Consider the following 27,294-nt stretch of genomic DNA (forward strand, 5'->3'; position numbering starts at 1 on the left):
CAGCATCTTTCTCTAGGTGATCCTTCAGATAAGCCAGCGAAGCTCTCCTCCTATGCGCCAGTTTTGCAGCATGTGCCCAAGAAGAAAACCATCCGCAGCTGATACACCTTAGCTCGACGGCAGTCCCATGTTTTTTTTTTTTTTTTTTTAGGAGTGTCAGTATCAAGTCTGAAAAATGATCCACCCAGGAGGGTCCTTTGATCCATACAATCGATTGAGTACCCTCAGATCGACTAGCTAAAACATGTGGGTAATGGTAAAAAAAACTTTAAATGAACTTCAACACCCTTTGGTCCAATAATAAGCACCTAACTAAGATGCCAGCCATTGGCAGCTCCCTTATGCCACAACCAAAAAAAACTTGTAAGTAACAAGAAACGCCAAAATTGTCTAGGAAGGATTAATTTCAAGAAGAAAAAAAAAAAGAATCATTCAAGTTAAGCTCCCATCGGCACCCGTGCATCCACCAGAGCGGGCTAGGCGCATGGCTTTGGGTACTGATGGCCTGTGTACTTGGCCTTGGCGTTCTCGCACTTTGAGGTGTCGCCCTGTCCCTTGTACTTCAGGTCGATGTCCTGCAGCACCACGTCTGGCACGGAACGCCGCATCGGAGTAGCACGGTCACCGGCAGGGACGACGTGCCCTTGATGTTCTTGAATGAAATGTCCTTGATGGTCTCCCCTGAGACGTACTTGTGCTCGCAGTTGTAGTAAGGGCAGTACTTCTGGTCGATGATGATGGGGTTCTGCACGTCCTTCATCACCATGTTGTCAAACAGCATGTGCACAGCGAGGCTCTTGGTGTTGGTTTTTTTTTTAAACATAAGGCCAAAGGCCCAGCTTTAAATTAATAAAGCCAAAACGGCAGATACAGAGTGCAACAAGGCATACACAGCTTACAAACCAAAGAGAAAAAGCACAAATGCTATGATCACTAAGGCCATCGTCTACCCGAGCAGCCACCAGAGGAAGAAACATAGCTAGAAGGGAGCACCATCAGCGGAAGGAACGAGCACGCCAGCTTCCAGAAGAGTGATTAGTGTCCAACTCATGGCCTCTGACTCCGAAGAGGGACCCTTCCCTCTCGCCCCGGTCCGAAGAGCGCCGCCGTCGGCAGACAGAGAAGCTCTCCCAAGAGCAAACCAGAGTAAGAACACCCAAAGAGCATGGAAGTGGGCAAGTCGGCTACCGCAACAGAGAGCTCCCGTCGAGCGCCATCAGCCGCCTCGGCACCACCATGAGGAGGACGCAAGCTGCCGGGCGCCGGCGCGCCACGAAGACCGGCAAACAAGAGCATCAACCTGGCCAAGCACGGGGTTGACAAAGGAGAGAACGCATCGCCAAGCACCACCACGACCAACCGGAACCCGCCAACCACCCTCGCAATCCTCGGACGAAGCCTCGGGAAGGGAACGCCATCGCAATGCCGCCAACGCCCACACGAGGAAAAAGGGTTTTCACCCGGGCGGGGGTGAGGGTGGGGAAGAAACAAGGGATCTCAACGCTGCCTCCAAGGAGGGACACGGCGCCGGGAGCGTCGCCGGCGTCGTGGCCACCGCCGGCCACGGGTTTCCCCGGTCCCGAGCCTCCCGCCACCATCCGGCAAACCGGAGCAAGCGGATGCGGCCAAGGGATGCGGGTTTCACCGGCCGGAAAAGGGGGGATCTTCGGGGACGAGGCACACGGGCGGCGGCAGCTCCCGGCCACACCGGACGCCCGCCACCCTCCGCCGTCCGCACGACCGGAGAGGAGGGCAAGCACTCACGGCCACCGCTCGCCGCGAGCCGGCGCCGTCCACCGGATCGGGGCCGCCGCCCGAGGTCCGAGCCCCCTCCGAGGACGCCGCCGGCGGCACCCTCCCTTACCTCCGGCTAGGCCCGAGGCCGGCCAACGGCGACGGAAGAGCCACCGAGCAGCCCCGCCGGCCACGGCGAACCCGGCGCGGAGTTCCTCCACCGATCTTCCGCGCGGGGCGAGGGCCCAGATCCCCGCCGCCCCTTCACCGGCGTCGCGGGCTTAGCCCGGCGGCGCCTCTAGGGGCGACGAGGAGGAAGAGGACGGCTGGGGGAGGCGGCGGCGGCGCGACTAGGGTTTCGCCTCCCTGGTCGCCTGGAGGGGGCGACCCGAGAGGCGTTTTTGGCAGAGATCTCCGCTCTTGGTGTTGGTGGGTGAGTTCTCCCATGTCTTGATCCGGACACCGTTCATTGTGCCTCGAAGGTCATATCCTTGACGTGGATGTGAGTGACGTCCCCCTCGTCGACGTAGCGTCCAAGGCTGCGGACACTCATGCCATTGCCCGGGCCGCAGTGGACGCGTGCGATGTCGATGTTGTCGTTCCCCTAGCCGATGGAGATGCAGTCGTCGCAGGTGCTGATGTGGGTGTCAGCGATGATCACACCGGTGCTAAGGATGTGGGTGCCATCCGTGTTTGGGCTGTTTTCTGGCGCGCTGATCCAGAGGTAGATCATCTTCGTGTTGTTGTTCTGCAGCAGCACGATGTGGAAGAACTTGCTGTTCACAGATATGATGTTGCGCACCACCGTGTTCTGATTGTTCATGAACAGAACGCTCTGCATCCCATTTCGATCGGTGCTTTTTTAGGGTTAGTGCACACGAGATCGAATTTGATATATGCGAGTGTACGTGTAATGAAATTGGACTCACGGTGGGGAGGACTTTGCAGTCCTTTCGGATGGGGCACTTGTTGAAGGGCAGGGAGGCAACGCCCTGGCCGCCGATGATGCCACTCTAGCCAGCGACAGTGAGGTCTTTCACCCAGCCGAACTCGATCCAGTCATTGCCGAAACGCTTCAGTTCCGTCGCCGCCTTGAGCGTTCCCTGGGCAAGCATATAATCCACCAAGTAAAGTGAGTCGATCTCCCTGGAATACTCCAGACTGCTAAGATACTAACTCAGATTCTAGCACTCCAATAAAAAAACATTACTTAGAATACTCTAGATTCTACCAGAGTACTACTACTACACCAACTCAACACTCCAACACTCCCCCTCAAGATGGGCATGGGTCAAACATCATGGCCATCTTGCTACAATTACAATGCATCTATATTTCAAGCACACAACGATGCCTGTGAGCATTTTACTATAGCTCTTCCTTCCTTGGTCGTTAAGCGCCCATTCAACTCCGACCATCCAAGCTCTGCTTCATGCAATCCATAACCATCACTGTGCATCAAGCTAGCCAGCTCCAACCCCACTTGTGTTTGGCCACCATTGCCTCTCCAACCATGCACCTTCTCACACTTGTGCCTACAACGTAGGTGCCACACGCCATCCATCATCGGCTTGTGCATCATTCAAATCTGGTTCCCACAGAATCAGGGCTGCCTCACCTCAACAACAGCCCCTGTAGAGCCACAGCTGCCTCACTTCACCGGTCACATGTTTTCCACCTCTCCAACACAACGGCTCTTACAGCCACAGTCACCTCACCTCACCGGCCAGTTATCCACGCTCTACTAACCTTCACATGTCTTTCGCCTCTCCGACGCGGCTGCCTCAGCAACTCCTACAGAGCCACAGCCGCCTCACCTCACCGGTCAGCTATTCCCACTCCCACTCTCCTGACCTCACATGTCTTCCACCTCTTCAACACAGCAGCTGCCTCACCTCAACAAAAGCTCTTACAGAGTCACAACCGTCTCACCTCACCGGTCAGCTATCCACACTCTCCTAACCTTCACATGGCTTCCACCTCTCCGACTCGGCTGCCTCACCACAAAAACAGCTCCACCGCGTGCCTCTAATATCTCCCCCTCTCACAGATCCAACTCTCTCTACCACGGATCTGCCTCCTCTTCTCTTCCTTCTAACCAAATTGACCTCCATGCTCTTCTTTCTTCCTGCGTGAGCAACCGCTGATCTCACACAACTCACATCGCTGTGCGAGATGGCCGCAGCCCACGCAGAGCACCTGATGCGGCCTCCCGCTGTCTGGGTGTCTACAACTCGATGGTGTTTTTATTTATCGAACGAAGAACTTGTTCGCTCGGTAGTGGTTAGACAATGGCACTGTTTGTGGCGGCTAGCAGGAACGAAACCGAGTAGTCCCTTGGGCCTCCACACCCTCTTATATATAGCTCAACTTACGCTTACATCTTCACTCGTACACTAGTATAATCTAGACACTACTACTATACCAACACTCCCTGGAATACTCCACACTTTGCTAAGATACTAACTCAGATTCCAACACTCCAATAAAATGTTCTGGACTCACTTAGGACACTACTATTATAATAAGACTCCAAGTCTCCAACATTACTTAGAATACTCTAGATTCTACCAAAGTACTACTGCTACACTAACTCAACACTCCAACAAATTAGAATCAAGAAAGCGGACGACTTACAAAGTTGCAAAGAGAAGAACTATCAGGGGATGATATGAAGTGAGTCGACTGAATCTTTTGCTCCTTCTTCCAACAAAGTCAATTACTCCGTAGAACAGATTTGTATGCAGTACACTCTAGCGTATCCAAAGTTTTGTTTCGCACCAAGGAAACTTAGCTTTTCCAATGGAGACGCACACTGTAGTAAAAGAAATTGAAAGAAGTATAAACACCATTAGTCCATAATTTTTTACTGTCGAATACCGGTAAGGCAGCAACAGTGGTACAGTACAAGAAAACAGAACTACAGTATCCTGATTCAGAAATTATTTAGTTGATATGCTGTTCACCTTGTACCAGTGCTTCTGATTTGTAAACCTGTTCTGTTAATGTAAAAAAAGGCGCTATTCAGACTTTTCTTACAAAAAGGGAGGAAAAATTGGAACCATGCCACTATAAAATTTGCAACTTCGAAAAATACTACTGACTGTGAGTAGGACATGTTGTCGGGGTTGAATGTTCACATGTCACTGGCACATGCAATGGAATACTTCATAGGTACACCTTTGCGGTGGCATGGTTCAAAATTTCCCCTTAAGAAAACATCATCAGAGTCCAGGACATAGATAATTAACGAGACTATGACAGTAGAAACATTATCAGAAGTTGATTCATTCTAAAATAAAAGAGATTTACTGAAAACATTATCAGAGTCCAGATGATTAATTAGTAACAAGAAATGACTGATTAAACAGAGACGGACCACCGCATTTTACTGAGCAGAAGCTGATCTTGGAAATTCTAGATGTTTTATTTATGCTTTACAACATAACAAAAGTTAATAATTCAGAAATCATGAAGATAGTTTCTTAACAGTAATCACTGGATAATTAATATTCTTATTAATATACAGGGGCATCATTAGGGCAACAGCCTACTGATCTGCTTCACTAGACCATGTTTTCATTCATCATAGCTTGAGGTTCCTGGATGGTAAGGTAAATGCGGCACATGTAGTACTCCTTGCGGTCTAAAATACTTGTCGCAGGTTCAATGAACCTAGACACATTTTAGCCTATATTTTTCCTAAACATACGACGAGTATTTAGGGTCAGAGGGAGTAGTAGACGTTGAGCGGCGAAAAGTTTTCAGAGAATGACTGGTCCAAGCAAAAAAAAAATTGAAACGGAGGCAAAAGCTTTGCCTCATTCTATTAACTAAGAAGAAGTTTTACAATTTTGCATGAGTTGCAAAAATTGCAAGAAATAATTACAAGCCGCATTACTATCCCGGAATCAAAACAATCACACGTTTGGCGCCTGCGGCCACCCATAATTTTAACTCCCTCTTGATATTTGCTAGAACTACCGTTGGCGGCATATGTTTGTTTCGAAACAATCTAGCATTTCTCTCATTCCATACTTCCCAACATGCGAGGAGGACAAGGGATGCGATGGCTTTACGGTTTGGGGAGGAGGAGCCGGTCATGGTTAGCCACCACTCGTCAAGCGTCATTGTAGGCCATTGTTGAAGATCAATGAAGTAGAGGCCGAGCCAATCCTTGAGGAGACCCAAAGCCTATGGGTGTACCGGCAATGGACAAGGAGGTGAACAATAGGTCCCTCGGTTCTTTTGCAAAGAGGAAAAAGGCCACAATTAGGCAACCCTCTCTTTTGCAACCGGTCTGCCGTCCAAAGTCTATCTTGAAGTGCAAGCCATGCAAAGAACTGACAACGTTCTGCACGTTTTGCACACGGGGCAACGTTCAAACTGACAAATGTGAATCTCAGTACCCAATGGTAGCTGGAATTTAGCAAGATGTTCCTCTTTTATAGCCTTGGCATGGATGGATGCTTGTACTCATCTCAGATTTCTTTTTTCGTCTTAGTATTTCAAAAATTATCATTAATATCTAATGATTGCCATGAGAAAAGTAACACTTGTATTTTTCTGTTTCCAAATAGCTTCACTGGCAACAGAGCAGAGACACATCTTTCTGAATTTTTCCGAGCAGAGAAATGCTCATGCTGTATAGCCTCACAGGATTCTGCTACTGAAGTACTGATCTTAGAAATGTATTTAGCGTATGCAGAAACAGTTGGATGGCATAATAGCTCAAGCTTGAGAATGGTGACTGTCACCTGCTCTGCTGTCAACGACTACACCCTACACTCAATACATCTCTCATTGGGGACCTGGCATGTTAGAGCATCTCCGTCGCCCAAAGTGTTCTCCAAACGGCGCCAGATCGAGCGTTTGGGGAACGCTTTTTCTTCGTGCCGCGTTTGGGGACGTTGCTGCCCCCAAACTTGTTTTTACATTAAAATACTCTTTTCCCCAAACTTGTTTTTACATTAAAATACTCTTTTTTTTTGCATTTTCATTTCAGTAGAGAGGAGGAACATTACACAAACTAATACATAATTGGAAACATGGTTTTACACAAACTAATACATAATTTGGAACATGGTTTACACAAACTAATACATAGTTAAAACATTGCAAAATGTGGAAACCTAACTAGTGTTGGCCTCACAGATTTCGTATGTTCGCTGCCAAGAAAGAACACTCTCAGGTCCTATGCAGGGAGAACATATAGAAACCTCCGTGGCCATTTTCGCTGTGAAGAAAGAACACTCGGCGTGTTCAATCGTCGTCCTCTTCGTCGTCGCCGTGGTAGTGCCGGCGGCAGGACGTGTCGTCGAACACCTTCACCTCATCTCCTCGCCGCCTTGGTAGCAGAAGTTGAGCACGCAGCCGGCTTGGAGGTCGTGGAAGCGTGCGAACTTCTCCCAGCCGGTGTGGAGGTACATCTTGCCGCGCCAGTCGAAGAGCACGTCCGCCGGCCACCGGCAGAAGCCGCAGCCAGCCTCCCGTAGCTGCAGCGCGGCCAGCTCGTTGCCGGCGACGAACTCGGCGAACTTGTCCGGCAGCCTCTAGATGCCGAGTGGGTCGCCATTGAGGAAGAAGATGAACTCGAACTCCCACTCCCCCTCGGAAGATGACGACGGCGCAGGCGACGGCGACCGTGCAGGCCTTGCTGCTCCAGCACAGCCGCGGCCACGGCCGCGACCTCGGACTCTACCTGCCATGGAATGGCCCTCGACTCTGGAGATGGTGGCGGCTAGGGTTGGGGAGAGAGGTGCTAGGGTTTGTGTGTGAGGGACGATGCGAGAGCGCCCCTCTTTATAGGCCGGAGGGAGGCGAGGGAGCAGTGGCACTAAGCAACGAGACGTGTCGTTGCGCCTCTGTGGAAACTGCACCGTCGCTGCGGTTGGGCGCCGTTCGTGTGTCAATGACGCGTCGGGCCCGCCACTCTCCGCCTCGCTTCTCGCTGTGTCCGGCGTGCCCGGAGCGTCCCCTGTGGAGCGGGGATGGGCTTGGGACGCCGGACACCGTATTGGGCGCACGACTGGGGACGAAAATACGTCCGGCGCGCCCCAAAAACCTTTGGGGGACGCGAGAGATGCTCTTAGGCTTTGTGCCCTTCCATTGGCGTCAAGATGACAGCAATGGCCAAGTAGAACAAGTATGACATGTACATCATTCGTGATGTACTTTTCCAGTTTCTGAAAATTTTCAGCAAAACAGAGCATTCTGTCTGAAAAGGCTGCCGAGCTTCTGTTTAGTATGAACAACATATAGAAGCAGGCTTGGCTGGGTTGGAAACTATTGTTTGTACAAATTCAGTTCACAAGAATGGCTTTCTAAGATTTCCGTATTGAATTTGAACATTGGACTTCTACAAATTAAAGGGTATATAAATATGTAATGATATTCACTGATGGCTTCAAATACGTAAATCAAGCTGTGAAACCTATTTAACGATTGGATGTTGAAACAAACAAGGACTTACTAATTCGAATGTCGATACTTCCTGAACCAGCCAAGGTAGCGGATCCGAGCACCAGATTCCGGACGTCGGACTCTGTGCTGTCCTGTATTACACCAGCGCCACCTACGCTGCCCCGCTTCAGAACCACCGTCTCCACGATCGGCAGTTGCCGTGCACGGAGCTGACCGGCGGTTGCCATGGATTGACACGCACGGGGCTGACCGTGGGTTACTAAGCAAGCTGAAGCGGCACCGGGGGATTGGGTCGGAGGCACAGTGGGGAATCGGGAGGCAGCGCCGGGCACCGGGGAGGCGACCCGGCGGGCGATGGGGGAAGAACTGGTGGCGGGCTGGCGGCGGTGCGGGGTGTCAATGGGAAAAAAGGTGCCTTTTTTTTTAATAAAAGGCCCACAGAGCCCGACTTTCTATACCTAATAATAAAGGAGTAAGGTTTCTGCCAAAAAGTTTCGTCAACGCTTTTTTCTAGACCGTTTTGCCCTCCCACCAAATCGCATAATACATACATAAGTTGCCACCGTACCGGTTCGTTTTAGTTTTTCAGAACTGCTCTGCCGCGCGTGATTCGTTCCTTCTTTTTCTCTCCGGCAGACTCCACCCGCCGTGCACGCACCACGCTCGCCCGGCCGCTATGGGTCGAGATCTCAAACAAGACCATGGGCTTTTTTTTGGGTCAAAATATCACAGCGCTGGCTCACGAACGGATATTTGGTGTCAATAGTCCCACATCGCTCGCCTATAACGGGTTCCACCGGTTTATATGCCTAAATTTTCTGGATTATAACAAGCTGATTTGGAAAAAGTGTCAGCAAAGATGGAACGCAGGAATTGAACGCTGCTGGGGGACCCGATTAAATGAGGGAATTAAACGAAGGAAAAGGATCCCGGCCGGAGAAAGTGGGGAATTAAAGGAGGAAAATTAAAGAAACGCGCACCAAGAACAACGAGAAAGGAATTAGATGGGAAGTAAACAACGAAGAAGAAGGCAAAATTCGCCATTGATCGTGCGGCGGGAGGGGACACGGAGCGCGGTTCCGCGGCCTGCCCCTGCAAGGGGGCGCTCGGCCCCTGCCGCACCGGGTCCGACGCGGACCAGCGGGGGGAGCTGGCTGCTGCTCCTCGTCACACGCGGGCGAGAGCTCCCGCGTCCGCACCCTGGCCGCGCTCTTCTTTGGAGAAGAAGATAACCTTATCCGGTTACCACTTGAGGAGGCAATTTGTGTATTCATCGCCACTTCCTCTTATTCAGAGGAGGCTGCTTACTTACCTTTGTTTTATGCATGTGAGTCCTCTGATTTTAATAATCTCATCACCTAGCTAAAGGATGCTAGCTAATAGTAGTATACCAAACACCCTACATCAATTGATTTTTCAGAAAAAGGATAAATGATTAAACTTATACATTATGTTATGCATGTATTATTAGTCTAAATCTTTTATGCAATTTCAGCCATTTTTCATGTTTTATGTAACTTAGTTTTATACAATTTTTGTGTCTACGTCAGGTGTAACTCCATTTTGCACTTCCTCTGTTCTACAAAACTTGTCTTAACAATTTTATTACTAAACTTGTCTTAACAATTTTATTACTCACTCTGCCACCGCAAGTTAAAAAACGGTTCAAATAGAAACGCCCATCGAGTATCTGGTTCCCCGTCATTTCCGTCGTGTTGACTCAATGCATCGATGGGCCGCAAGCTTCTCCTGAATTGTGTCCCGTCCAAAAGCTGTGATACCTATTGATTATCTATGCTTGATAGTCCTACCTCGCTACATTACAAGGAGTTCAGCCGGTTTAAATACATCAAGCATCATGTAATCAACAAGCCACCAGATCTAATTACAAAGGAAATTAACTTCCCCATAAGCCATTGGGAGAGAAGTTGCTGAGGGTGGCGGCGCGACGCCCGATCAAGAGCGAAGGAGGAAGGCAAGAGATGGGAAGAAAACTGAAGTCAGAGGAGAGCACGAGCTTTGCCTGAGAGATGGAAAGAAAAACAAAAGTCGAACAAACAGAGGAGCCTCGGGCGTCGTGGCGAGCGCTGGCCGAAGCAGGACGTCGATGACGGGCGGCACGTGGCTAGGGAAGCTGCGCAAGAGGCCGAGCATCAGAGGCGGAGGCGGAGCCTTCGGGCATAGGGCGGCGACTGGAGCCTGATGAGGGCGAGGGCCGCGCAGGACGGTGGAGGCGCGCGACGTCGGGCCGAAGAGGAGGGGAGACGAGGCGCGACAAGGTTGTGTGCGGATCGAAGGAGGCCGCGGTGGCGGTCTCCGTGCAGGAGCGAGGCACAGAGGACGGGGCTCGGGGCTAGAGAATGAAGGGAGAGAGATGAGAGGTGGGAGGACCGAGCGGCGAAAACAAAAGGGAAGGGGGTTTTCTGCAAAGAAACCGGCGACGGGGTGTGGATTTGGGCGGAAAAAGGGTGGCAGGGTTTTTTTTGCTGGGGTGGAAAAGGTGGCCTACGGCTGGGCAAGGCTTGGCCTGGTCGGTTGGTTGCCTCTTTTTTTTTATTAAAAGAGTTTCTTTTATTATTTTTTTGTTTGTTTTCTTGGGCTAGCTCGTTTTTCCGTTAACAAAACCTGATACAGTTGATTTTAGTCCCGCATGCTCCCTGAAGTCCATCTCCACCGATTAATATACATGATTTACTTTGAAAATACTATGGTTTGTCTAATTGACACATGCGCCGTGAGCTAAATATATCTGGGATGAATTTTATTGTCTATCTCAAAGCTATTAATATTAACATTTCTGCATTGTTAGTTTCTTTTGAATTGTAAATTGGACTCGCCTTCGAGAATATTAACATGTGAGCCGTAGCAACGCACGGGTTTTGTCCTAGTAAATTAATAAAGTCCTCAACCGGCTAGGATACAACGGTGTTGCTTACACGCACTTGAACAAGATTAAAAGAAAAGCAAAGCCCTATAGGAACTAAAAGCACCGGGCGCCGCAAGCAGGGCCGAAGCAACAGCAGCAAGGCCTAGAGCGCCCCTGCGCATCCAGTGCAGATTTGGACATTGGCAGGAATTAACCTGCGTCCCTAGACTGCCCAACCTCTGCTGAGGAGGAGACTGCACATTGGCACTCGGAACCGAATTCCATGAAGCCGCTCCATCAAAACACCACCTTGCACAAGCGACAAAGAACTGCCACGGACGGGAGGGACATGGGCCAAGCGAAGAGGAGAAGCACCAGCGCCAAAAGGATGAAGAACCGGCTCAAAGACCACCTCGCCGTGCTGCTGCCGGAGGAGGGACCCTTCCTCCTCACCCAGGCTCGAGGGTGTCGACCCACCAGCAATCACAGGACAGAGAGGTGGTTTAGCACCCCAAAAAGCTTTGAACTTGCTGGGAAGCGCCTCCGACCTTGCCAACACCATGCCCACACCGCACCATCGTCAAACACTCCATACTGTCGACCCCTCCGTCCCCCCATCCAAAAGCGGCGCCTCCAAGGAGGAGAACGACGCGGAGCGCCGTCGTTGCTTGGCCAAAGCCTAGGTTTTCACCCGGGGTGGAGGGGAAGGGAGAGGTAAGGTAACCTCATCCGCCCTTCAAGAAGGAGAACGGCAACCGGAATCGTCGTCGCGGATGTGGCTGACAAAGCCAGCCAAGGGTTTCCCCCGGAAAACCACCTGCACGCCTCGCACGGATGCGGATCAGACCGTCCGAGGACCATCTGAGCTGGATCTGGCGCGGAGAAGAAGAGCCATGGAGACATCAACAAACAGACATAGAGAGCGCCAGGGCACCGCTACGCCGCGACAAGACTTCCGCCGGCTCCTCGCCGTCCACACGACCGAGAAGACCAGCCAACACCAGCGAGCGCCACCCGCCTACCGGTCGACGCCGCCACCCACCGTCCAGAGCCGCCGCCCTGGGAACCACGCAAGGCAGCCCTACGAACTGAAAAGCCCCGGTCTTCACCGCCGTGAGGTCTCCGGAGACCGGAGATGCCGGCGAGGGGATCCCCTTCCAGATCGATGAAAAACAGCCCCCTTGGCTGCCAGCGTCATGGATCTGGGACGGAGGCAGGCAAGCACAAGGGCCCGGGGCCCCTGCCCGGCCCTGCACACGGCAGCCAGAAGACCACCTTGCTGGCCTCGTCAGAATCGCCGCCCGGAGCAGCCGCGCCGCCAAGGCCGCGCACGCCCCCGCGTCGGGTCGGAGACGGGCCCCCGCAGATCGATCTGGACCCTGCGCGCGTCGCCCGCCGTCGACCACACCGGAGCGCCGCCGCCGTCACGAGCACGCCCAGCACCTGGGGCCTCCACACCGCGGACGAGCCGCCGCACCACCGCGCCCCCCGACTAGCACGGCGCCCCCGGCGATAGCCTCGGCCCGCGCCGCCACGCGAGGGGGAAGGAGAGGCCTCGCCGCCGCCGGCGCCCCGGGGCTTTGCCCGGCGACGCCTGGCGCGGCGGCGAGGGAGGGAGGAGGAGGCGGAGGGTGGGAGGAGGAGGCGGCGCTAGGGTTTCGCCCTGCCGCTCGCGGGAGCGGGCAGGACGAAAACGGTCTTCTCTTTGAAGCAGTCAGTGAAACATCCAAAAAAAAGGTGCCTTTCAAACCGCAGACCCCGAACCGATCCAAAATTCGCTTAAAATTTTATATACGAAATTAATGATTTACGACTGACGAAAATTCAAAATCGATTGTGCAAATTGATTCATATCATCGCCATGCAATTTTTTTGTGTACATCTTATTTTAATTTAAAATATATTTGTATTGATTTGAAGAGAGGGTATGTGAAGTAGTTAAGGGAGAGTGAGCATAAGCAAAAGCACATGCACCGCTGCATCATAACTACTATATTAAACCTTAACAACTTCGTTTTTTCTCAGATTTTTGATTTTTTTTCTTTTGGGATTAACACCCAGCTGATACGTGTGTGTTTTCTGGTTAGATTGATCTTCATTGATTCTTTCCTGGTACAGTTCGGTGCTATGTAGCATTATTGTTGTTGACTTCAATTTTTTTTCCTACACACTTTCTTCATTTTCCTTTGCTGGTGGAGCTGCGTTGGTGTCCATAGCCATGATGCTGCTGGGATAGTGGCGGGCCCTTGTGGGGATTCTAAACAAAGCGGTGCTAGATCTAGAAAAATCGGTAGCTCTACATTGATTGGTGTCACGATGCATGTATCCTCCCTCGACACGTACCACTCGCCTCTATCCAACATCTTTTCCGGTCCTGGTTTATTTTCCTGGCCCCACCTATTCTCTCATCTCTGATCTACTCCTGTGGAGCCGCAGTCGCCGCCAACGTTGTCTCCGCCTAGCTGCCGCCCTCTTCCAGCCATCAGCGCGGCACACGCCCCTCTCCCTACCAAGGTCGTCGGCAACGCGGAGAAGAAGCTCCTCTCCTTTCTAAGCCGGTTGGAATAGCGGAGGAGGAGCTGGACGCGGCCCTCTGCCTCACGAGTCGGATGGCGGCGTGGAGGAGCTGGACGTCCTCCTCTCTTGGATGGCGGCGCGGAAAGGAGCCTCCTCTCCCTCGATCTGCACCTCCGCCGGTCTCCCATGGGAGCTTCTCTCCCTGGCCAAGGTCTTCCTCCATGAGAGAGCCGCCGGAGGAGGCCAAGATGCCGCCGGGCCTGCCCCTCCGCTCCTTCCTCCCCTCTCCTCGCCATACTTATTTGCGCCGATGGGCGTAGACCGGTCAGCGACGGCGCCCCCTTCTCTCTCCCCTGCTTGGTGGTGGACGGCAGCGGCGCGGTCGTGGGAGCTGGCCGTCGACAGGGAAGGCTTCGTGGAGGTGGCACCTCCTCTACTGTCTATGTACCGAACCTATATCCAATATGATGCGCCTCTTTTGCAAATTTTAATTGTCGTATCTCAAATTATAGGGGAGAGGAGGAACAAGGCCAGGATATGGAGGCGGCGATTGAGCACTCAGGCACCATCCTTGGGCTCGGTATAGACTTCGCTCGGCCGCTACGAAGTCGCAGTCGCAGCCAATGCCGCCGGGCTCTCCTCCGCGCGCGGAGCGTGTTCCAAAACCTGAAGATCGGAGCACCCGAGCGGCACTTGCGGCAGGCCCGGTGTTGCCCGTTTGCAGCTGCTTACCATAGCTACACAGCCTGTGCCTACTTACTCCATACGCGGGGCGCACGCATCGGCAGTTGGGGTATCTTTCATGGTGAGTTTTCTGATTTTGCTGCTGACGGGCGACTCCCTGATCCGCTTATGTATTCCAGCCATTGACAACCTTTTCAATATGTGTGATGGTTTCTTGGATAGCTCCACATCAGTTAATATTTCTCCCATGATTTTTGCAAATTTGTTCTGCAGTGGCGTTCTCCCAAGCACCAGGAGGCCATTGGGCGGCGCAACTGTTGCGGTCGGCACCGAATTGTTTGCGCACTCGGCCTCCTACTGGCATCAAGCGCACCAGGATTTAAATTTTAACTCCGTCTCGACAGGTGACCTGTTGGATATGACAATGGTGCATGTGTTCCTTTGCTTTTCGTCTCTATTTTTTTTTTTGGGCTTCCAATTAATTTAAGTGGGTTGTCTTTGTTGTTCTGTCTAGGTGATCCCGGTGCTACTAATTCCACTGATCCCTCTTTGACTATATCCATTGGCTCTGTTTATCCTCCATTTTTAGGGTGTTCTTTTTCAGATGATGGCAGGTACCTTCTCTTCCATGTCCTTTCGATTGTCATTTTGGTTGTGCCTAAATAAAGACTTGTTCAATAGTGAGTGGGGGTTTCCATTTTATGTTCACTTCTCTTTCATTGGTTTTTATCTTACAAATGGGGCTATTAATCCTAGGTGAGCACATACACCATATATTGTTGTTGTGTACTATGTCATAGTGTAATAACATTTGATTACCATGTATGGGCAGACATGTTTATTCAGCAAGATAAATGAGGTGACATACAAGAAATTGGATTTGATAGAATAACAAAGAGCAAACTCAATTGTTTCTCCCCACACTTATTGAGAAATATTGTTACCAGGTTCCAAAACAGTTGGTAGTAGAATGGTAGGCCATTGAGGCTGTGAAGTTGTGAAAGCACTTAAAGTTGAATGTAGGAGGATCGATTCGGCACACCAACGGAGAATAAAACTAAGTAATTTCTCCGAGCATGTAATATTGAGTTATAAAATTAAAAACATGGTTATGCCTCAGCTCTTTCTTTAATTAGATTATAGTCATGGCCCTACTAATTCTCGCCATCTTCAAGTGTAAATGCGTCATATCAAAAAGTTCAATTTTCAATGGGCGCTCTTAGTTTTCCATACATTGTCAAAAACGGAGATAAAGTATCATAGTTCCTTATACAATGCAGCCAGGTGATTTGCTCTGTCAGGTTCCTCCATGGCCAGTCAACAGCGAGGAGGGGACCACCCAGGCTTCGTGTTCCCCCTTCAGCTATTTGCGTTAAACGGTCTCCTCTTTTTTAGGGTACCTGTACTGCCCCCCTCTTCTGATTTGCCTTCCTAGGTATTTACTCTCTGTGTCATCCTCAGCTGCCAATCTTGCAAGGTGTTATTGTATGCCAATAGGAACCCCTTCTAGAGGATGAGGTAGATCCTCCATCGTGCGCGACTTATTTCCTTTCTTCTTACTGAATCCCTATTTTTTCGATCTAATCATCAGCCTAGGTCACTATTCCATTTCTTCTTAATGGTTCCCTTATTATTTGGGTCTATGCCTTGGCCTAGGTTGCTCCTTTCCCCAACATCTATTTTAATTGACCAATTTATATTTGATTTTTCCATTATTGGAGCTGCATTTGGTAACCATTGTTCCTGTCCACCATTCGTGAACATATTTTCTTGCAGGTGCAATAGAAGAGCAGCCATGCAGACATCTTTGGCGAAGGATCTGTTACCTCAAGGATTTCAATGGAAGATCACTTTGCATGCCATCTCAAATCTGGGAACATAAGGGTTGGCCAAAATTTGTTTGAGCTGGACTTCATTTTGGTTGACCAAGAGGTACCTTCTAAATATTCAGGTACTTTATATTCATTTATTATCACCCATAAACACAATACATGCAATTAATTTGAGTTATTTAACCCCTTATCTGTCACTATCACTATATTATGAAAAACAGTCTGTGGACACTTTTTTTTTACATCAAGCATGCATGTACATAATACTAATGTATGCTGCCAATCTACTTAAGTGGAGTAACTTTTCGACTTCTACTTATCTGCTTTGCTTATGAACTGAACTTGCCTACTTCACAAGCAAGTCAACCAAGGGAGGATGAGTTATTTAACCCCTTATCTGTCAGTACCACTATATTATGAAAAACAGTCGGTGGACACTTATGTTTTTTTTTTGACATCAAGCATGCATGTACATCTACTTACAACGCTTATATTTTCAAGTGACCGACTTTCTGCAATATAGTCAAGGAATGCTAAATTCCCATCTGTTTTATGAGCATGTATCAATGCATAATCATTAGCCATGTTGTTTTGTGCGTACACTATACTGTACTGCAAAAAGTAGAAGTTTTACAAGAAGCGGCAGTTGTATCATCGATCGTCAGCATCACAAGATGCCTGTGGTATTTTTGGTGGTGTTGATGAGTTATTGGCACTAATAAGAAAGAAAGGGATTGAGATGTATTCTATTATTTGGCAAGTGTTGCGACTAAACAGGTCAAAAATGAGTTTCAGCCACTTACTCTCTTTGTTGAACACGTGACAGAGATGAGCAAATCAAAGGAAATAATGCAGCTCAGAAGATCTAGGTCAGTACCTGTTAGACTGTGAGAGGCAGCCTTGATTTTGATTTCTAATTCCAGTCTAATTGTACGACTATGTAGATATTGGTTCCTCTTTAGCATGAAGATCTTTTATAATATTGGAATTGGAGAGCACAGACGCCTTTAATTGATCTTTTAATAATATTTGGCCAAAACTGATTCTAGGTGATCTTATTTTCATAATTTGTTCCTTTACATGTCTATGTACTTCATCTAACTAGCTGTGGTGCTCACTATTTGTTTTTGGATTTTCTTATGGCAAACCATTAGCTGATATATTTAAGGTCCATTTTTCGCGGAGTCTTTTCAATATATGTGGAAGTTCTTGGTTACACACATAATGGAACTTTGCTTTCAATCTCTTTTAAGGCCTCCGGTTAGAATATATGTGCAAGTTCTTTTGGGTCACTTTTTGAATAATATTTTGCACCTAATGACATATCTTAGATTGTGAAACTAGTGGTTTCTGAAAAAGAAGTGGATAGTCCAATCTTTTTTCTCAATTGTAGACATGTGTAATGCCAACTTTGCAATATTATGTATCTAACTCGGAGTAACTGGTTCTTTTTGCAAATATATGTATAGCAGCGCAAATTAGGCTCGAGATGTTCTTCTTATTTGACAAGTGTGTGCAAAATCAATTTAGGTTGACAGAGGCTTCGACTAGATACAGATGTACCCACCCTTCGAATATTTTCAGATACGTAAGTGTAATTAAGTTAGGTTTAGCTTTGCTATCCGCTGACAAACTGATGTCACACGGGAAATGGATTTGCAATATTAATGGGAAAAAACGATTTTCTCCTAAGAGTTGTGCAAATAAATTATGTATTTTATTGCTGGCCTTACAGTCACTATACGGGTTGCCTCTCCTCGCCCAAAACTGCAACATACTGCTACTAGGAAAAGGAGAAGCCAAGAATGCATGTCCAACTCTGCAGATACTAACATCTACAAACACAATCATCTGCCCTTTGTGAGACACATCGATCTATGTAAAGATGTCACACACAAAAAAATCAAATCTGCTGTGCCTTAAAATAAAGCCAGAACAAACACAATTCCAAAAAGAAAGAAAAAATACTAAAATCTGCAAGATTTAACACCGCCAAGAATTACCATCGTCCAGCCACCACATGGCGCGGCGTGCCGCCGTGCCCTTCTTTGCTAGATCAGCTAATGAGTGGCGAGAACGGGATAGACCCGCTAGAAACTGCCGAACTGGGCAATCCTCTAGGTCCTATCCCAAAAGTGCTTTAAGACCCGTGTCATGCAAGAATACGTGTGAACCCAAACAACCAAACGGACAGAAAATTGCTGGACCGATGCAAACCAAGACGACAAACGCGCCCTAGATCACGAGGCAACGACCGGGCGTCCATCCAGGATCCATAGTACATAGATACTCAGTTTGGGTTGTTCCGGTTGCTTCCTTTGTTTTTGCGGGGAAACTTAGGGGAAATACAAAGGAGCTCTCGGGTGCAACGCACCCCCATACTTGAAAAGAAAATTAAAAAAAGTTTTAAAAAATTTAATTTTTTTTGGAAATCAAAGATGATCAGGTATTGTACCTGAAACAAAATATTTTTCTAGGAAATTACTTTTATTGTATCCTGGGTACAAAAACAAACTCGAATGCCCCATGACCAGGTACTATTCACTTTATTTTTGTCATAATTTTGTCTTTTTTGCCCTGGAGTCCATGGGAATCATTTCGTGTCCAAACATTTTTTTTACGAATACAAACTTGATCATCTTTTATTTCCAGGAAGATTCAAAAAAAATTGACTTATTTAAATTATTATAATTTTTTTGGTCTATGGGGGTGCGTTGCACCTGAGAGCCATAAGTCCGTTTCGGGAAACTTAGGGCCTTTATTCATAATAATCATCACCACCAACACCTGGTGACGAGAAAACTAGGTTCTGCATCCATCCAACAACTCGTCTCATTCTGTGAGCAAGCTAGCTTAGCACAGAGATGAGCTGGTAGATTGGTGGATCGACTTACATGTTGAATAACAAAAGAAATAAAAGATGAAGCTAGTCCTTCAATTTCTAAAAGAACTGGTGCTACTAAAGAGCGAGAAACCGCGTGCGAGTTCCAGACGTTGACAACCTCTAGATAGTCGGACTCCATCACCACTCGCGAGAACCCACGAAGCTTAGCAAATATGACACCATCCCGAAGCGAAAGTGCCTCCGCCACCATCGGATCAGTGATGCCCGGATATGGCTTGCTCCAAGCTCCAAGAAACCATAAGTGGATCGAGCGATCCCTCCTGCACCTCCTTTATGATCATCTATATTGATGCCAACATCATTATTAATCTTCACATCGCCCTCCTCCGGTGGTCTCCAGCCATGGCCTGGAAGGACCGAAGCATGTTGTCTTCGTAACTCCAACAACGATAGGGCATCTCGAGTCATTGATGCGCGTAGATGACACGTCCGTTGGGAACCCTGATACGTCTCTGACGTATCGATAATTTCTTATGTTCCATGCCACATTATTGATGATATCTACATGTTTTATGCACACTTTATGTCATATTCGTGCATTTTCTGGAACTAACCTATTAACAAGATGCCGAAGAGCCAGTTGCTGTGTTTTCTGCTGTTTTTGGTTTCAGAAATCCTAGTAACGAAATATTCTCGGAATTGGACGAAATCAACGCCCAGGGTCCTATTTTCCCACGAAGCTTCCAGAAGACCGAAGAAGAGTCGAAGTGGCGCCACGAGGTGGCGCAACACCAGGGCGGCGCGGCCCAGGCCCTGGCCGCGCCGACCTATGGTGTGGGCCCCTCGTGCCGCCTCTTTACCTGCCCTTCCGCCTACAAATAGCCTCCGTCGCGAAACCCCCGATGCCGAGAGCCACGGTACGAGAAACCTTCCGAGCCGCCGCCATCGCGAAGCCAAGATCCGGGGGACAGGAGTCTCTGTTCCGGCACGCCGCCGGGACGGGGAAGTGCCCCGGAAGGCTCCTCCACCGACACCACCGCCATCTCCATCAACGTTGCTTGTCTCCCATGAGGAGGGAGTAGTTCTCCATCGAGGCTCGGGGCTGTACCGGTAGCTATGTGGTTAATCTCTCTCCTATGTGCTTCAATACAATAATCTCATGAGCTGCCTTACATGATTGAGATTCATATGATGATGCTTGTAATCTAGATGTCATTATGCTAGTCAAGTGGGTTTTACTTATGTGATCTCCGGAGACTCCTTGTCCCACGTGTGTAAAGGTGACAGTGTGTGCACCGTGTGGGTCTCTTAGGCTATATTTCACAGAATACTTATTCACCTGTTATGAATGGCGTAGTGAAGTGCTTATTTATATCCCTTTATGATTGCAATGTGTTTTGTATCACAATTTATCTATGTGCTACTCTAGTGATGTTATTAAAGTAGTTTTATTCCTCCTCGCACGGTGTAATGGTGACGAGTGTGTGCATCCGTGTTAGTACTTGGCGTAGGCTATGATTATGATCTCTTGTAGATTATGAAGTTAACTATTGCTATGATGGTATTGATGTGATCTATTCCTCCTACATAATGTGAAGGTGACAGGTGTGCATGCTATGTTAGTACTTGGTTTAGTCGTGTTGATCCGTTATGCACTCTAAGGTTATTTAAATATGAACATTGAATTGTGGAGCTTGTTAACTCCGGCATTGAGGGTTCGTGTAATCCTACGCAATGTGTTCATCATCCAACAAGAGAGTGTAGAGTATGCATTTATCTATTCTGTTATGTGATCAAAGTTGAGAGTGTCCACTAGTGAAAGTCTGATCCCTAGGCCTTGTTCCTAAATATCGCTATCGCTGCGTGTTTACTTGTTTCTATCGCGTTACTACTCGCTGCGTTACTACTGCTTGTTCTATCGTCCTGGGCAAAGCACTTTTCCGGTGCCGTTGCCACTTGCTCATACTTATTTATACCACCTGTATTTCACTATCTCTTCGCCGAACTAGTGCACCTATTAGGTGTGTTGGGGACACAAGAGACTTCTTGCTTTGTGGTTGCAGGGTTGCATGGAGGGATATCTTTGACCTCTTCCTCCCTGAGATTGATAAACCTTGGGTGATCCACTTAAGGGAAACTTGCTGCTGTTCTACAAACCTCTGCTCTTGGAGGCCCGACACTGTCTACAAGAATAGAAGCTCCCGTAGACATCAAGCTATTTTTACGGCGCCGTTGCCGGGGAGGAAAGGTAAAAGGTACTCACACTCCGGATCTCGGCTACTAAGCTATTTTCGCTGTTGTAAGTACCCAAAGCTATTTCCTTTAGATCCTGCAATTGCATCTTTTTGTTTCTTGTTTACACTAGTTAGGCATAATGGACAACAATGAGCTTCTTATTCTATTTCCTGATTTAAGACATGGATGGTTTGATGCGAAAATTAAAAAAACCATGGAACATATTAGCATGAATACTTTGAATACCATTGTTGCTAATGATATGGAAAATTCTAAGCTTGGGGAAGCTGGTTTTCATGATCTTTTTAGTCCCCCAAGCATTGAGGAGAAAATTTTCTTTGATTATACTATGCCTCCTACACTTGATGAGAATAATAATGATAGCTACTTTGTTGAATTTGCTCCCACTACAACTAATAAAATTGATTATGCTTATGTGGAGAGTAGTAATAATTTTATGCATGAGACTCATGATAAGAATGTTTCATTTGATAGTTATATTGTTGAGTTTGCTCATGTTGCTACTGAAAGTTATTATGAGAGGGGAAAATATGGTTGTAGAAATTTTCATGTTACTAAAATGCCTCTCTATGTGCTGAAATTTTTGAAGCTACACTTGTTTTATCTTCGTATGCTTGTTACTTTGCTCTTCATGAACTTGTTTATTTACAAGATTCCTTTTCATAGGAAGCATGTTAGACTTAAATGTGTTTTGAATTTGCCTCTTGATGCTCTCTTTTGCTTCAACTACTATTTATTGCGAGTGCATCATTAAAACTGTTGAGCCCATCTTAATGGCTATAAAGAAAGAACTTCTTGGGAGATAACCCATGTGTCTATTTTGCTACAGTATTTTCGTTTTATATTTGAGTCTTGGAATTTGTTTACTACTGTAGCAACCTCTCCTTATCTTAGTTTTGTCTTTTGTTGTGCCAAGTAAAGTCTTTGATAGTAAAGTTCATACTAGATTTGGATTACTGCGCAGTTTCAGATTTCTTTGCTGTCACGAATTTCGACCTGCCTCCCTGTAGGTAGCTCAGAAAATTAAGCCAATTTACGTGCATGATCCTCAGATATGTACGCAACTTTCATTCAATTTGGGCATTTTCATTTGAGCAAGTCTGGTGCCTCAATAAAATCCATCTTTACGGATTGTTCTGTTTTGACAGATTCTGCCTTTTATTTCGCATTGCCTCTTTTGCTATGTTGGATGAATTTCTTTGATCCATTAATGTCCAGTAGCTTTATGCAATGTCCAGAAGTGTTAATAATGATTGTGTCACCTCTGAACATGTTAATTTTTATTGTCGACTAACCCTCTAATGAGTTGTTTCGAGTTTGGTGTGGAGGAAGTTTTCAAGGATCAAGAGAGGAGAATGATGCAATATGATCAAGGAGAGTGAAAGCTCTAAGCTTGGGGATGCCCCGGTGGTTCACCCCTTCATATTCTAAGAAGACTCAAGCATCTAAGCTTGGGGATGCCCAAGGCATCCCCTTCTTCATCGACAACATTATCAGGTTCCTCCCCTGAAACTATATTTTTATTCCGTCACATCTTATGTGCTTTGCTTGGAGCGTCGGTTTGTTTTGTTTTTGTTTTTGTTTGAATAAATGGATCCTAGCATTCACTGTATGGGAGAGAGACACGCTCCGCTGTTGCATATGGACAAATATGTCCTTAGGCATTACTCATAATATTCATGGCGAAGTTTCTTCTTTGTTAAATTGTTATATGGTTGGAATTGGGAAATGCTACATGTAGTAACTCTAAAATGTCTTGAATAATTTGATACTTGGCAATTGTTGTGCTCATGTTTAAGCTCTTGCATCATATACTTTGCACCCATTAATGAAGAAACACTTTGAGCTTGCTAATTTGGTTTGCATATTTGGTTTCTCTAAAGTCTAGATAATTTCTAGTATTGAGTTTTGAACAACAAGGAAAACGGTGTAGAGTCTTATAATGTTTACAATATGTCTTTTATGTGAGTTTTGCTGCACCGTTCATCCTTGTGTTTGTTTCAAATAACCTTGCTAGCCTAAACCTTGTATCGAGAGGGAATACTTCTCATGCATCCAAAATTCTTGAGCCAACCACTATGCCATTTGTGTCCACCATACCTACCTATTACATGGTATTTCTCCGCCATTCCAAAGTAAATTGCTTGAGTGCTACCTTTAAAATTCCATCATTCGCCTTTACAATATATAGCTCACGGGACAAATAGCTTAAAAACTATTGTGGTATTGAATATGTACTTATGCACTTTATCTCTTATTAAGTTGCTTGTTGTGCGATAACCATGTTTCGGGGACGCCATCAACTATTCTTTGTTGAATATCATGTGAGTTGCTATGCATGTCCGTCTTGTCCGAAGTAAGAGAGATCTACCACCTTAATGGTTGGAGCATACATATTGTTAGAGAAGAACATTGGGCCGCTAACTAAAGCCATGATTCATGGTGGAAGTTTCAGTTTTGGACATATATCCTCAATCTCATATGAGAATAATAATTGTTGCCACATGCTTATGCATTAAAGAGGAGTCCATTATCTCGTTGTCCATGTTGTCCCGGTATGGATGTCTAAGTTGAGAATAATCAAAAGCGAGAAATCCAAAATGCGAGCTTTCTCCTTAGACCTTTGTACAGGCGGCATGGAGGTACCCCATTGTGAAACTTGGTTAAAACATGTGTATTGCGATGATCCGGTAGTCCAAACTAATTAGGACAAGGTGCGGGCACTATTAGTATACTATGCATGAGGCTTGCAACTTGTAAGATATAATTTACATAACTCATATGCTTTATTACTACCGTTGACAAAATTGTTTCATGTTTTCAAAATAAAAGCTCTAGCACAAATATAGCAATCGATGCTTTCCTCTTTGAAGGACAATTCTTTTTACTTTTATATTGAGTCAGTTCACCTATTTCTCTCCACCTCAAGAAGCAAACATTTGTGTGAACTGTGCATTGATTCCTACATACTTGCATATTGCACTTGTTATATTACTCTATGTTGACAATATCCATGAGATACACATGTTACAAGTTGAAAGCAACCACTGAAACTTAATCTTCCTTTGTGTTGCTTCAATACCTTTACTTTGATTTATTGCTTTATGAGTTAACTCTTATGCAAGACTTATTGATGCTTGTATTTAAGTACTATTCATGAAAAGTCTTTGCTTTATGATTCACTTGTTTACTCATGTCATTACCATTGTTTTGATCGCTGCATTCATTACATATGTTTACAAATAGTATGATCAAGGTTATGATGGCATGTCACTTCGAAATTATCTTTGTTATCGTTTTACCGCTCGGGACGAGCGAGAACTAAGCTTGGGGATGCTGATACGTCTCCGACGTATCGATAATTTCTTATGTTCCATGCCACATTATTGATGATATCTACATGTTTTATGCACACTTTATGTCATATTCGTGCATTTTCCGGAACTAACCTATTAACAAGATGCCGAAGAGCCGATTCTTTGTTCTGCTTGTTTTTGGTTTCGAAATCCTAGTAACGAAATATTCTCGGAATTGGACGAAATCAACGCCCAGGGTCCTATTTTGCCACGAAGCTTCCAGAAGACTGAAGGAGAGTCGAAGTGGGGCCACGAGGTGGCGCAACACAAGGGCGGCGCGGCCCAGGCCCTGGCCGCGTCGACCTATGGTGTGGGCCCCTCGTGCCGCCTCTTTACCTGCCCTTCCGCCTACAAATAGCCTCCGTCGCGAAACCCCCGGTGCCGAGAGCCACGATACGGAAAACCTTGCGAGACGCCGCCGCCGCCAATCCCATCTCGGGGGATTCCGGAGATCTCCTCCGGCACCCTGCCGGAGAGGGGATTAATCTCCCGGAGGACTCTTCACCGCCATGGTCGCCTCCGGAGTGATGAGTGAGTAGTTCACCCCTGGACTATGGGTCCATAGCAGTAGCTAGATGGTTGTCTTCTCCTCATTGTGCTTCATTGTTGGATCTTGTGAGCTGCCTAACATGATCAAGATCATCTATCCGTAATACTATATGTTGTGTTTGTCGGGATCCGATGGATAGAGAATACCATGTTATGTTAATTATCAAGTTATTACCTATGTGTTGTTTATGATCTTGCATGCTCTCCGTTATTAGTAGAGGCTCGGCCAAGTTTTTGCTCTTAACTCCAAGAGGGAGTATTTATGCTCGATAGTGGGTTCATGCCTCCATTGAATGCTGGGACAGGTGACGAAAGTTCTAAGGTTGTGGATGTCTTGTTGCCACTAGGGATAAAACATTGATGCTATGTCTAAGGATGTAGTTATTGATTACATTACGCACCATACTTAATGCAATTGTCTGTTGTTTTGCAACTTAATATCGGAAGGGGTTCGGATGATAACTCGAAGGTGGACTTTTTAGGCATAGATGCATCGTTGGATAGCGGTCTATGTACTTTGTCGTAATGCCCAATTAAATCTCACTATATTTATCATGTCATGTATGTGCATTGTTATGCCCTCTCTATTTGTCAATTGCCCGACTGTAATTTGTTCACCCAACATGCTTTTATCTTATGGGAGAGACACCTCTAGTGAATTGTGGACCCCGGTCCTATTCTTTACATCGCATACAATCTATCGCAATACTTGTTTCTTGTTTTCTTGCAAACAATCATCTTCCACACAATACGGTTAATCCTTTGTTACGGCAAGCCGGTGAGATTGACAACCTCATCTGTTTTGTTGGGGCAAAGTACTTTGGTTGTGTTGTGCAGGTTCCACGTTGGCGCCGGAATCTCGGTGTTGCGCCGCACTACATCCCGCCGCCATCAACCTTCAACGTGCTTCTTGACTCCTACTTGGTTCGATTAAACCTTGGTTTCTTGCGAGGAAACTTGCCGCTGTGCGCATCACACCTTCCTCTTGGGGTTCCCAACGGACGTGTCAACTACACGCATCAAACCCCAAGAGGAAGGTATGATGCGCACAGCAGCAAGTTTTCCCTCAGAAAGAAACCAAGGTTATCGAACCAGTAGGAGCCAAGAAGCACGTCGAAGGTTGATGGCGGCGGGATGTAGTGCGGCGCAACACCAGGGATTCCGGCGCCAACGTGGAACCTGCACAACACAATCAAAGTACTTTGCCCCAACACCGGCTTGCTGTAACTAAGGATTAGATGTACAGTGTGGATGATGATTGTTTGCAGAAAACAGTAGAACAAGTATTGCAGTAGATTGTATTCGATGTAAAAGAATGGACCGGGGTCCACAGTTCACTAGAGGTGTCTCTCCCATAAGATAAATAACATGTTGGGTGAACAAATTACAGTTGGGCAACTGACAAATAGAGAGGGCATGACCATGCACATACATGATATGATGAGTATAGTGAGATTTAATTGGGCATTACGACAAAGTACATAGACCGCTATCCAGCATGCATCTATGCCTAAAAAGTCCACCTTCGAGTTATCATCCGAACCCTTCCGATATTAAGTTGCAAACAACAGACAATTGCATTAAGTATGGTGCGTAATGTAATCAATAACTACATCCTCGGACATAGCATCAATGTTTTATCCCTAGTGGCAACAACGACATTGATGTCTACGGGAGCTTCTATTCTTGTAGACAGTGTTGGGCCTCCAAGAGCAGAGGTTTGTAGAACAGCGAGCAAGTTTCCCTTAAGTGGATCACCCAAGGTTTATCGAACTCGGGGAGGAAGAGGTCAAAGATATCCCTCTCATGCAACCACTGCAACCACAAAGCAAGAAGTCTCTTGTGTCCCCAACACACCTAATAGGTGTACTAGTTCGGCGAAGAGATAGTGAAATACAGGTGGTATGAGTATATATGAGCAGTAGCAACGGCACCGAGAAAAGTGCTTTGCCCGGGACGAGTAAACAAGCGAGTAGTAACACGACAGTAGTAACGCTGATAAAACAGTAAACAAGCAACGATAGCGGTATTTAGGAACAAGGCCTAGGGATTAGACTTTCACTAGTGGACACTCTCAACATTGATCACATAACGAGAATAGATAAATGCATACTCTACACTCTTGTTGGATGATGAACACATTGCGTAGGATTACACGAATCCTCAATGCCGGAGTTAACAAGCTCCACAATTCAATGTTCATATTTAAATAACCTTAGAGTGCATGAAAGA

The 27,294-nt window shown here is 46.9% G+C and overlaps 1 long non-coding RNA gene and 1 pseudogene across 1 annotated transcript; one reads left to right on the forward strand and one right to left on the reverse strand.

Annotated features, from left to right (window-relative positions):
• Positions 1–2,200: 2,200 nt before the first annotated feature.
• Positions 2,201–11,585, reverse strand: LOC124655922 (annotated as a pseudogene).
• Positions 11,586–14,502: 2,917 nt separating this feature from the next.
• On the forward strand, positions 14,503–17,067 carry LOC124653868. Its single transcript, XR_006988076.1, has 2 exons — positions 14,503–14,628; positions 14,739–17,067. It is a non-coding gene; the product is annotated as an uncharacterized LOC124653868 (long non-coding RNA).
• The last annotated feature ends 10,227 nt before the right edge of the window (positions 17,068–27,294 follow it).

This window comes from Lolium rigidum, chromosome 5, assembly GCF_022539505.1.
Source record: "Lolium rigidum isolate FL_2022 chromosome 5, APGP_CSIRO_Lrig_0.1, whole genome shotgun sequence".
NCBI lineage: Eukaryota > Viridiplantae > Streptophyta > Magnoliopsida > Poales > Poaceae > Lolium > Lolium rigidum.